This window comes from Papaver somniferum, chromosome 8 (genome assembly GCF_003573695.1).
Source record: "Papaver somniferum cultivar HN1 chromosome 8, ASM357369v1, whole genome shotgun sequence".
Taxonomy (NCBI): Eukaryota; Viridiplantae; Streptophyta; class Magnoliopsida; order Ranunculales; family Papaveraceae; genus Papaver; species Papaver somniferum.
In genome coordinates, this window is record NC_039365.1 from 21,673,113 (window position 1) to 21,683,701 (window position 10,589).

The following is a 10,589-nucleotide window of genomic DNA, read 5'->3' on the forward strand; positions in this document are numbered from 1 at the left end:
CTGAACAATCTGGAGTTCCAGAACCTATGTGGAATGTCATGGATTTTTAACCACTTCCTATACTTCACCATAGCTTGCAAAGGAATGATCTTATCCTTAGTAGAGACATGACCTAATATTGGACTGACCACCTTCTTAACATTGGAAACCTCCTTCCTGCACGATTGAGTAATGTGAATAATTGCACTATCCACATAGATCTTTTGTGGCTTCCATAGATCAAGCCAACAATCTTTGTCCAATGTGATCTTAGCATTTTGTTCATCCATAATCTCCAGATCATGAAAGAATTCCACTGCATTTGCCTTCTCACCTTCCTCGCAATTCTTTGCCAGCGAACAAATCCTTCCACCTGGATGAAACCTTCAAAAGATTGCTGATGTGATGAACTCACTGGCAAAGCTAGTGTAAAGTCAGTTCTAACCGGCACTGACTGAATGGGTTTCTTGAAAACTTTGATTACCTTCAAAATCCTCATAATCTCCTTGCAGAGAACAACCCAGTAGTAATTAAAATCACCCCATGGGATACAAATGCATAAGACTTATCATCATCACCTCTTCTTACTCTTGAGATCCTAAGGTATCTCCTGCATCATTCTCCCTGATCTGACATAAATATAATTATACGCCTTCTCTCTTTGGCCATCTTCTCTTCAGGCACTCTGTACTCTGAGCCTCCCCTAGAACCTCTACCAACCAATGAGTAACATCGGTCGTGAAAGTAATCCATGAATTAAACCACCTCTCTTCCTCTCCTCCAATCTTAATCCCTGAGAATCCATTGAAACCAAGAATATTTTTTTCTCAGGGTAGAGCGTTTTTTTCGCTCCTTCTCTCTCCATTTTTTGGACCAAACGGAGTTGATGTGTGATAATTAATGATGCAATATCCAAAGGTTATGAAATGCACCCTAATCATAGTAGTCACAGGATGACCTCGTCACAGCGTGAAATAATTCATTCATAGGTGCTTAATGTTTTTACTTTGAGGAATGATCCGTTCACACTTTTATCTCACACGGTAGACGTCAGTTTTGTGGACAAACCGTAACGCATTTGAAGCTAATATTTTGGGAATATGTTCTTCTTACCAAGTCCAGATGCCTACCAAAAATGGACACATTCCGAAATATATATATATAACCTCACAAACCACCGGTCTTAATTTCAATGGCTAAAAATCCGTTGATTTTCAATGTCTCATTTTCAAAGTAGTAGATGTTGTTGGTGTTATACGTCGAGCTCATTTTCGGTAGGAACCTCGAGCTTTGTAAAAGGGGCATATCCCCAAAATATTAGTTTCAAATTCGTTACGAATTGGTTTGTACTCGCAAAAATCATGTCCAATATGTGAGATAGTGTGAGATTAAAAGTGCGAGGGCATCCCTCACTTACTTTTCTTTTTTCTTTTTGTAAATAAATAAGACACGAAGAAGGAATGCGTTGCCCCTGGAGTCCTGGACCTTGTTTCCCACAGCCAACTCTGCTGCACATGATTATACAACTTTATATCAAGTGGAGTTTTAAGAACTCTCCTTTTTAAACCTTGCCTATTTCCAAGTTCATTGAAACTCCACCTCTGCACCAAGTAAGTGAATAGATCGAGATGCTCTAAAAGACTGAAACCTTCCAATACGATGGACAACTTCATTGAAACTTGCAGTCCAAAACTGAAAGAACAAAAATATTTTCAATTTTTAAAATAAAAATTAAAAGAAATCTATCGGTTCCTTTCCTTTATTTTTCCCTTTTAATTAGAAAAACAACAAATACTCAATGTTGCACGCCACGTGCAACGGCACTGTTAATAAGATAAGTCCACAACTCCATCACTGTGTGCTTCATTCTTCGCCTATATAAACCCGGGCATGTTATTCCAATCTCATGCTCACTTGTAACTTCGCTAATATCTCTGAAGAACCACACCATCAAGATGAACTTCCCGAGAAGAAATTAATTATCAGTTATGAAGAGAGTAAAAGTTAAAGTTAAAAAGATTAAAGATAATATTGGTTCTAAGATACATGGTCACGACCACGAACACGATCCTGAACTTAATCTCGATGATGACGACGAAGAAGAAGAATTTCTCGAAGCACTTGAACAAGATGCACAAGTTCATGCAGAACCTGATAACGTAAATGTAGATGAAGAAACCAGCAAAAAACCTAGTTACAGTGAAAAAAATCACTTCAGCAACGTCTCCCGTTGCTGATTCTGCAGCCTCAACTATCTCTGGTACAGCAATTTCCGTCACTTCAAAACTTGGGTATAGTGGAGATGGTAAAAGTAATGTTCTCGCACATGATACTAAGCTGATGGAAAAAGAATGCACAAGCATTGGTGACGAGACCAAGCCGTTCACTCCAGCAATGGGTGATTACGGACGGAAAATTGCTATACCGGATGAAATGAATGTGGATGAAGAACCAAATGGAAACACCAGTTACACTGAGAAGATCCCTTTTGGGATGTCTCACATTGTCGTTTCTCAAGCAACAACTAAAATGGGTACCGCGGATTCCGCAAATGCTGTCGTCACCTCAAAACTTGGGTACAATGGAAATAACGATAGCAACATTGCCACAAATGATATACCGTCGGAGGGAAATGAAGGCATGAGCATTAGTGAACAAAGCGAGTCAGCAACTTTAGAAGCGGGTCTGCGACCTCTGCTATTGCCGGTTCTGCAGCATCAACTTTACTAGTACAGCAATTTCCGCAAAAAATATTGTCGCTTCAAAACTTGGGTATAGCGGAAATGACAATGGTAAAGTTGTGGCAGAGGATACAAATTCGATAGACAAGGAAGGTACAAATATAGCTGAGCGAACCAAGTTATCGAATGCAACAGAGGGTGACTATGGACAACAAATTGCTGCGACTGGAAAAGTAGCCCTGGTTTCTGAGAAAGATGCAAAAGCTGGAATCATTGCTGTGTCAAACAAAACTGGCACTGACACAGATACCGGAATGAACACGAATTTTACGACGGATCTAGGTACTGAAACGGGTACTGGTGGAGTAGGTTTTGCAACCTCATTAGGAATAAATTTGTTTAGATGAGATTTTGATTATTTATGAGGTTTTTCTGGGTCCTGCAACTCTTATGTCTTTAAATTTGTAAACTGGTCTTCTAAAGAAAATCTATATACTCAATGCAATAATGAGGTTTCTTCTAGGTCCTGGGCATTGATCCAAGGGGTTTCTTTTTTTCAAACTATTGGTGCAAAGCTAGGAGGTTTAATTCAGGTTTCTCCATTCACGGCTAATGACTGAGACATCTCTGTTATGAAACTCAAAGTTAAAGAACCACTTTCTGTTGGTTTTTCAAAGCTTCATATCAACTTCAAGAGTTTTCCCTTCCCTGTTTCGGTCTCTCTTGCTGTTGATCAATCAGAAAACACGGACGGTAGAGATTATACCTTGGCCCACTTAGTTGTACGCAGCCAGGGATGGCAACAGCCTTGGAAACATTATGTGGACAAGCGTACGGAGCAGGGAAAATGAGAATGTTAGGGATTTACTTACAAAGATCAGGGATGATTTTACTTGGAACAACGATACCACTAACCTTAATCTCTATATTTGCAACACCATTACTGTCATTGATAGGTCAAAATAGAAATATTGCAGCCAGCTGTGATACCCAATTGTTTATGTATGCATTGAATTTTCCGATGCAAAGATTTTTACAAGCTCAAAGTAAAGTATGGGCAATGACATGGATTTCATTCGGGGTGTCAGCATTTCATATACCATTAAGTTGGTGTTGTATCATGAAATGGCGTCTAGCCGGAGCAGCTGGGATTGTGCAGTAAAAGGTTTTGAGGCCGATCATGGCAATTGGGAGCACTAACCGTGGAAAATACGGGCCAACGAAGACTACCCATCATAGGGTTATCAATCTTCCCATCGTCCTTTACATGGTATGGGATTATTACCATATTGATTTAGATATTTGGTGTTGTAAATTTCAATAGCTACATTTTCCAAAAAGAATTTCATGCAAAAAAAATGGCTTGCTTACCCTAAATAAGAATTAGGGTTTCTCAATTTGGATAAAAATGTGGAAACAAAATAAGATATCTTCATAATAAACCCATAATTTAGATAAAATATGGAAACAAAATATGGAAAATAAAAAAAAATAATTACACCCTAATTATACTCTATGTATATAAGTATCACTACCCACACGCGGTAATCTATGGTCGATTTTACTTCCTTTAGCCCAAAAAAATCCACATGATGAAGCAAGAAAATCTTCTTAAACGAGTATCACTACCTACACGCGGTAATCAAAAAGAACAACAAAAAATGGCTAAAAACAACAAATTCACAAAAACAAGAACAGAAAAGACTTGCGTAACAATATGAAAAGGCAAAGTATATTTATTTCTACCTTGAAAAACTTCACAACAAAAGAGAAAAAAACGAAGAAACATACAAAGACCACAAAAAAACCATAGGCGAAAGGGATGTGAATCTTCGATTTGATAAGAATGGTATGGTTTTATTCAACCAACCAAAACAACTTTAATCATCTTCCATTTGATAAGAATGGTATTCTTAGATTTGATAAGAATACAACTAAAAATAATAATAAAATTTTATTGCTACAAATAATTTTGGCCCTTTTTGGTTCATTTTATTTTTTGGCACACTTATTGTGATTACTTTGGTATTTTTTGCATACTTATTAGGATTATTTTATTGTTACTCTAGGATACTCCCACAAATTGGTAGATACTTCAAAAAAAAAAAAAAAGAATGAAGTAACACGAAAATCCCTTATCAAAATAATTTTGATGATGACTATATAAAAAGAACATTCAATTTTCCATAAGCAATGAAAAGACCCGTGCATCGCACGGGTGACCAACTAGTATAAAAGAATGTAAGAGTACTCCACGATCTACATCACACAAGAAACTAAACTAGAGTTACAAAAACTCTAGTAGCAAATTCTTCAGATCTTCACACCCAAATTCTCTTCTTTCGTTCTCAAATTTTCCATCAATGGCTGTTTCTGAATTTCAACTCATTGGTCCTCCATCAATCCACCGCCAAACTATACCATCTCCTCCATCACCAAACAAAACACAAACTCAACAGTACCTGCTGCAGCTTTCATAGACCTAATGGTTTCAAACTTCAACAATCTAAGCACAAATTCTGCACCTCATCATCTCAGAGGATTCACAGAGAATGGATCAGCAACATATGTTTCAAGTGATAATCCGTCACTTGATTTCTTCTTCCATGGAAACACGATCCATTAACAGCTTTGAAGTTGATATGTAATTTGAGAGGTGTTAGAGGTACTGGCAAATCAGATAAAGAAGGGTTTTATGCTTCTGCGTTATGGCTTAATAAGAATCATCCTAAAACCCTAGCTGTTAATCTGAAAAGCATGGCTGATTTTGGGTATTTCAAAGATTTACAGATTCTATTCAGATTACACGAAGGGATTCACATCCGAACAGAACGAAATAATGAATGGAGGGTTGAGAAGTATCGTTATCCAGTTGATCCAGAGACTGGGAAACGTACTTATAAGAAGAATCAACTTCTGACGATGTGAAACCGGTGCCGGAGTATTCAGATTCTGAAGATGAATATGAGGAGGAAGAAAAGCCAAAGAAGAAGCAGCAGAATAAGAAGGATAAGGGGATAGAGGTATCAAAAAGATCACTCGAGAGGTATAACAATGACGCGGAGTATAGAAACTTGCATGATAGAGTTTCTGAGATTTTTGCCGAGTTTTTGATCTCTGATTTGAAGCATTTGAACTCTGGTGAAACTGGAAAGATTACTTTAGCTTCTAAATGGTGTCCGTCTTTAGATTCGTCTTTCGATAAGGCTACTCTCTTATGTGAAAGTATTGCTAGAAGAATTTTTCCCCGCAGCTCATGTCCGGAGTATGAAGGTGTTGAGGAAGGCCATTATGCTTACAGGATTCGTGATAGGCTGAGGCGGGAGTATTTGGTTCCGCTCCATAAAGTGTTGGAATTGCCTGAAGTCTATATGAGTAGTAAAATGTGGGAGTCGTTGCCTTATAACCGTGTTTCTTCTGTTGCTATGAAGAAGTATAAGAGATTTTTCGAAGCACATGATGAAGAAAGGTTCAATCAGTATTTAGAGAGTGTTCAGAAAGGAGAGACAAAGATTGCTGCTGGTGCATTGTTGCCTCATGAGATCATTGCTTCTTCGTATGAAGAGAAGTATAAATATGGTGATTGTAATGTTGCAGAGCTGCAATGGAGACTGTTAAAACTTTGGTAATTCTTTTCTTATTTCATTCATGATACTTTCATAGATATTTATACAATACGGATTGAAGACTCAAAACTTTCCTAAGACACTGATTTGAGACTTTCCTTATAAGTCTCACAATCATGACTTACATAAACAATCCTTTCCTAATATATTACCACTTACCTTCTCAGTCTCAAGTTCGTGACTGATATGGGCAATACTTTCCATAGACTGACCACTACGGTCTTGGAAAGTATTACCATTCCTAAGATACACTTTCCTTAATACCCCCCCTCAAGACGGAGCATGCAGGTCACAAATGCCCATCTTGGACAAAAGACCTTGAAACTGAACTCGGCCTAATGATTTGGTGAAGATATCCGCCAACTGTAACCCCGTGGGCGTATACGAGGGAGAAATAATTTTCTGTACTATCGCATCCCTGATGAGATGACAATCCACTTCTATATGTTTAGTTCTTTCGTGAAATACGGGATTCTGAGCAATATACAATGCCGACTGACTATCACAAAGAAGACTCATTCCCTGTGTATGACGAATTCCCAAATCACCTAGTAATTGCTTCAACCACTTCAATTCACAAGTAGCTGCAGCCATAGATCTGTATTCTGCTTCAGCTGAACTCCGAGAAACTGTGTACTGCTTTTTGTCTTCCAAGACACTGGTGAATCTCCAAGAAGCACAAACCATCCTGTCAACGATCGTCTAGTCAAAGGACAGCTTGCCCAATCTGAATCACACCATCCTTTTAAACTTAAACTACTATCAGAGCGCAACAAAATTCCTTGCCCAGGATTCTTTTTCAAATATCTAACTACCCGAAGTGCAGCTTCCCAATGTTCTTGTCTTGGATGCTGCATAAACTGTGACAAAATATGCACAGAATAAGCTAGATCTGGTCTAGTCACAGCCAGATAAATCAATCTTCCGATCAATCGTCGATACCTTTCTGCATCACTCAACAACGGCCCTGTTGCTAAAGCCAAACGATGATTAGTTTCCATTGGAAACTCTGCTGGTTTTGCTCCTAATAACCCCGTCTCCATAATAATGTCTAATGCATATTTCCGTTGACAAACATAAATGCCTTGTTTACTGCGAGCTATCTCCAAGCCCAGAAAATATTTTAATTTTCCCAAATCTTTCATCTTGAAACACTGTCCCAAGTATGTTTTAAATTTATTTAGCTCCACTATATTATCTCCTGCAACAATCAAATCATCCACATACACCAAAACATTAAGTTGCACCTTTCCTTTTATCATAGTGAAGAGAGAATAGTCTGAATAAGATTGCCGAAAACCATAATTCTTCAAAGCTGTTGATAGTTTCGCAAACCAACAACGTGGATCCTGTTTCAAACCATACAATGATTTCTTCATTCTACATACCATATTAGGATTGCCTTTCGCAAATCCAGGTGGTATTTTCATATACACCTCTTCCTCCAAATCTCCATGTAGAAACGCATTGTGTACATCCATCTGATGTACTTCCCAATTTTTAACAGCTGCAACAGCTAGAAAAGTGCGCACTGTTGTCATTTTTGCTACCGGTGCGAAGGTCTCTTTGTAGTCTAAGCCTTCCACCTGATGATTTCCAAAGATCACCAATCTTGCTTTTAAGCGAACCAAATTCCCATTTTCATCATACTTCTCTGTATATATCCATTTACTTCCTAGTGCTCTCTTGCCCTCCGGCAATTCTTGCAAAACCCAGGTATCTTGTTCTTCTAGTGCTCGTATTTCTTCTTCCATTGCTTTCCGCCATCCTGGATGTCTCATTGCTTCTTTAAAATGGCGAGGTGCTGAACTCGCAGTTATAGCTGCAAGAAATTTCTTATATGGTGTAGAAAATTTTTCACAACTAACATAATATGTCAAAGGATACGGCGTACCTGAGGAGGATGATTGTGATGTATGAAGATGAGATGGACCATTTTCTCTAGTGGTGTGCGTCACAAAACCCTTAAGCCTACTCGATGGAATTTTCATACGCTTTCCTTTACCCATATCACCTTCTACTGCAACACTATTGCCCGGACTGACTGCTTCAGCAGATCTCTCTTGGACTGTTACACGTTCTTCTTCCGTCGCAGTCATATCTTGAACTATTACACCATCTCCGTTTGTCGCAGTTGCATCAGGTATGCCTACAGCGTCTCCTGCTGTTGCTGTTCTGCCTACAGCGTCTCCTGCTGTTGCTGTTACACTTGGTACTGCCACACTCTCACTCGCTGTCGCTGTTGCTGTTACCTCTTCATCATCACTCCAGTCAAATGTTGGATGCAACTGAGCAGTCTCAGCTGATACACCAATCCCCTCGGTCTCAATATAATGACCAGGCTGATCACTCTCGGTGCGTGGTGCAACTGTTGGCTTCTGCACCACAGACGTTGCATTCTTATATGGGAAACTATTCTCACAAAACTGGACATCTCTTGACACTAAGAATTTCCTTTCATCCAAGTCATATACTTGCCATGCCTTTTTACCAAATGGATATCCAAGAAAAACACACCGCCTTCCTCTACTTGCAAATTTATCCCCTTTGTTATTTTGATCATGCACATAACACAGGCATCCAAACACTTTCAACTGATTATACGGAGGTTGCTTTCCAAACAATATTTCATACGGTGTTTTATTTTCCAGAATAGGTGTAGGAGTACGATTAATCAAATACGCAGCTGTCAATGCGCATTCTCCCCAAGACCGTATTGGCAAGTTGGCTTGAAATCTTAAAGCCCTTGCCACATTCAATATATGTTGATGCTTTCTCTCCACTCTTCCATTTCTAGGTTTATCTCCCCACCATTCAGGGTATCCAATAAGCTGAAAACAACCTTCATCCGAGTGTCCTTGTCTGCTACAGTGCTTGCAATATTTATTTGGATCATAAGTGTTATTGAGAGGACGTTGATCAGATTGTACCTTGAACGCCATCACATTGTCATGAACTTCCGGTGTGATAATTATACCTGGACAATCACTTGATCCTAGGTGATATACTGGATTCTTCTTTTGCGTATCATATTCTATATTCTTGTCTTTGCTTGATTCTCCATCACCACCCATTCTTCTTTTTTTTTTTTTTTTTTCAATCAACTGGCTCGTGATGCCATGTTAAAACTTTGGTAATTCTTTTCTTATTTCATTCATGATACTTTCATAGATATTTATACAATACGGATTGAAGACTCAAAACTTTCCTAAGACACTGATTTGAGACTTTCCTTATAAGTCTCACAATCATGACTTACATAAACAATCCTTTCCTAATATATTACCACTTACCTTCTCAGTCTCAAGTTCGTGACTGATATGGGCAATACTTTCCATAGACTGACCACTACGGTCTTGGAAAGTATTACGACATTCCTAAGATAACACTTTCCTTAATAGAGACGGATGGTAGATGATATGTCTAAGATCGGAAAGCTAAGTGATTGTCTTGCTATTGCGGATGTGTCTGGCAGCATGAGAGGGACTCCAATGGATGTCGCTGTAGCTCTTGGTTTGTTGGTGTCGGAGACAAGTCAAGAACCATGGAAAGGAAAACTTATCACCTTCAGCAATGATCCTCAATTCCACACGATTGAAGGTGACAATCTGAGATCGAAAACAGAATTCATCAAAAGAATGGATTGGGGATATTCAACAGATTTTCAGAAGGTGTTTGACCAAATATTGCAAGTGGCTGTTGATGGCAAATTGAAGGAAGACCAGATGATAAAGCGGCTTTTTGTGTTCAGCGATATGGAGTTCAACCAGGCTTCAAAAAAGGGTTGCTACAGTTGGCTCGATCAGTCGAGCCCGGCTTCAGCTGAGGAATGGGAGACTGATCTACCAGGTGATACAGGATAAGTTTAGGGAGAAGGGATACATGAATGTGCCGGAGATTGTGTTTTGGAACCTTCGAGACTCTGAATCAACTCCTGTGTTGGGTCAACAGAAAGGTGTGGCAATGCTTAGTGGGTATTCGAAGAATTTAATGACTCTTTTCCTTGAGGGTGATCTTGGTGAATTGACACCCATTAGAGTGATGGAAAAGGCAATCTCTGGGGAGGAATACAGTAAACTAGTTGTAGTTGATTGATTCTTGAAAGCAAATATGCTCTGTAGGATTTTTATATTCTCTGATTTTAAGTTATCGAATTTTGCAGTTTTCCAACGAATGTCAATTTAAATCAACTTCTACAATTGAATCTACAATTTCATTAGATGAGATGAGAACGATTTTTTCTTATTCCAATATAATATATATATATATATTAAGTAACTTGCAGACCTTGGTGCTTTCCCAT

At 38.7% G+C, this 10,589-nt stretch overlaps 1 pseudogene; it reads left to right on the top strand.

Annotated features, from left to right (window-relative positions):
* Positions 1-5,145: 5,145 nt before the first annotated feature.
* On the top strand, positions 5,146-10,381 carry LOC113305248 (annotated as a pseudogene).
* Positions 10,382-10,589: the final 208 nt, after the last annotated feature.